Consider the following 3,047-nt stretch of genomic DNA (forward strand, 5'->3'; position numbering starts at 1 on the left):
TCCGCCATATCCCCTTCTCGAAGAACAAGATCATACCTTGATCTAATCCTATTATGTAATATCCATCAGCATTATTCATTGGATATTTGCTCAATATTGGGTGGGAGAAATATCCTCCCCTACTCCCCTTCTCTCCCCTTCTCTCCCCATCTCTATCTCTACCCCAATCGAATATGACTGGGAATCATTATATTATTTATCCATTTGAAATGCAATGTTATTATCCTCCCCTAGTCGATTTGGAAGAGTGAGTAAAACGATCGATATCAATTGACCCTTACTTCTCCTTTCTTTCCCTTGAAAGAATCTACATTCAAACAATGTTCCATTGTAATCGTAATCTGGATTGCGTCATTGAATCTGATTCGCGCTATAATCGTTAGGATTCCAAAGGAATCTATGGATCTCACCCCAATGAAATGGGGAATGATATTCCATCGAGCCTACTTAGCTCAAAGGTTAGAGCATCGCACTTGTAATGCGATGGTCATCGGTTCAATCCCGATAGCTGGCTCTTTTCCGTTCCTCTCATTTCCATAATCCACAAAGTTTTGGTAGGACCAAGATGGAATGGAGAATACTCTTATGATCATTCGTCGAGTCTGTCATGCCATGATCATTTAATCCCAACTAGGAACGGGATGAATGAAATGATTGGAGCTATTAGGATCAATAACAAATTGGAGAAAGATCTTCGTTTTCCATATAAAATAATTCCAGTAGTACTCATATGGGTTATACTATTATTTCTTCTTTCTAGCACTATTTGTTAATTGAATAAGGAGTTTCTATGTCCCATTATCAGGGACCTCGTTTAAAAATAATATGTCTTCTGAAAACTTTACTAGGTCTCACTAGTAAAAGACCCAAAAACAGAAAGGATTTTATAAACCGGCCTTCTTCCAGGAAAATATCTCAATATCGTATCCGGCTAGAAGAAAAACAGAAATTGTGTTTTCATTACGGACTAACAGAGTGACAATTTCTGAAATATGTTCGTATTGCTAGAAGAGCCAAAGGCTCAACGGGTGAGGTCCTATTGAAATTACTTGAAATGCGTTTGGATAATATTCCTTTTTGATTGGGTATGGCTCCCACTATTCCCGGAGCTAGACAATTAGTGAATCATGGACATATTCAAGTCAATGACCATATGGTAGATATACCAAGATACCCTTGCAAACCTCAAGATGTGATTACTATAAGAGATCAACAAAGATTGAGAGCTATCATTAAGAAGAATATAGATCTGTTCCAGAGGGATAAATTGCCAAATCATTTGAATTTTCATTCCTTACAATATAAAGGATTCATCAATCAAATAATAGATAGTAAATGGATCAATTTGAAGATTAATGAATTGCTGGTCGTAGAGTATTATTCCCGTCAAGCTTGAACCGAGAATGAAATGAAAGAGGGGTGGGTTGGTTGTTGGGCATATGGAAATTATGTTCTTCTCCCTTCTTTTTCCCTTCCCCGAAGGAGACATTTTATAATCCTTCTGTATGTTACTTGTTATCTGCGATACTTCTTTTTTATTGCTTCTTAAAATAGTCTTGACTTTTCCCATACCACGAACTAATGTTCGTTCTATTTTCTCTATTTTCTCTATTACAAATAGAGGTAGATTGATCCTGGAATTAGGAAATAGTCCTATTGGGATTCAATAGATTGGAAAAAAAATGGATGAGAAGAAAATAGATAGTAGGGCGAAGATACGGAAAGAGAGGGATTCGAACCCTCGGTAAGCAGAAGCCTACATAGCAGTTCCAATGCTATGCCTTGAACCGCTCGGCCATCTTTCCTATGAGATCTCTTGGTTCTAATTAAGAAAATGAGTCAATAGCAACTTCCTTACAAAACAAATTCTTTTTGTTCGGGTACGAACAGTTCAATATTTCGGAAATAAATAGATAATAAATAAGGTAATGATTCAATCCCCCCCATTTTTTCCAACTTCCTCTTATTTTAGGAAATCCTTAATCATCCCGGTTAATCTGACGTATTCGGATTGCCTAATCAATAATTTAAGATAGATTAACTGATCCATTCCATATTATGATCATATATAGATCTGTAGTGATCATCTTATCAATTGTATAAGAACTAATTCTCTGGCAATGATCTTGTGTCATGATGACTATATTTTCCCAATATTATTTTATCTATATGGATAAAGCACACAATTGCTGGGTAGGCATTTCATCCTCATTGTGCAATGCTCGATCGTTTAACTCTTTCTTTGTTCGGATCATAATCGAACTGGACTTCCCGAGTTTACCCAATCTATTATTCTTTCAATATGAGCCTTTTTCCATTATTATTCATATTACTAATTAACAATTATCCAATTTATTCCCTATCTATTCCCATTTTAAAGAATAGATTGGAATAGATAGAATGAGAATATATTTACGATTGTAAGGAAATCCATTTTATGGTATTGTGCACCAGAAAAAAATTCGTTCATGGAATCATTTGCGTAAGGGAATGAAGGAAATTATCAAATCTGTAATTGACTATGCCTAGATCTCAAAGAAATGACAATTTTATTGATAAGACCTTCAGAATTGTAGCAGATATCTTATTGCGAAAAATCTCGATGGCTCCGGGGAGAAATAAGCATTTACCTATTAAAGAGATGGTGAGATTTGATATTTTTTCCGTTCTTCTTTTTTGGGGAAAGAAAAGGTAAGGTATTCGGGAATAAAAATTGGGTAAAACAAAACTTACACTCAGTGAAGGTGAGTTCTGGAGATAGAACAATTCCTTCTGTCGTGTATCCCTAGTCAATGCACCTTTAGATGCTTTCATCTCCTGAGGATTTTAGTACCGAGCGAAAGGTTACACCTATGCAATATGCCTTGCTTGTATAGTTGAACCTATTTGATAGGCGTGCATGAGGGGAGAAAGCACTACATATGGAAATCGAGAAAACAAAAGCTTCGTTATAGCCCATATGCATTACCATTTTCTGAAGGGTAGTGAGAATGGTTGGGACAATAAACATCCATATCGTTTGTACTTTGGATACCCTTATAATGGAA

At 35.9% G+C, this 3,047-nt stretch overlaps 2 non-coding genes across 2 annotated transcripts; one reads left to right on the forward strand and one right to left on the reverse strand.

The window, feature by feature from the left end:
- The first annotated feature begins 441 nt into the window (after nt 1-441).
- Nucleotides 442-514, forward strand: TRNAT-UGU (transfer RNA threonine (anticodon UGU)). Its single transcript has one exon. It is a non-coding gene; the product is annotated as a tRNA-Thr (tRNA).
- Nucleotides 515-1,718: 1,204 nt separating this feature from the next.
- TRNAS-GGA (transfer RNA serine (anticodon GGA)) lies at nt 1,719-1,805 on the reverse strand. Its single transcript has one exon. It is a non-coding gene; the product is annotated as a tRNA-Ser (tRNA).
- Between the last annotated feature and the right edge of the window lie 1,242 nt (nt 1,806-3,047).

This window comes from Pinus tabuliformis, chromosome X, assembly GCF_031772625.1.
Source record: "Pinus tabuliformis cultivar Carrire ecotype Pingquan chromosome X, CPIR1, whole genome shotgun sequence".
NCBI classification, from domain to species: Eukaryota; Viridiplantae; Streptophyta; class Pinopsida; order Pinales; family Pinaceae; genus Pinus; species Pinus tabuliformis.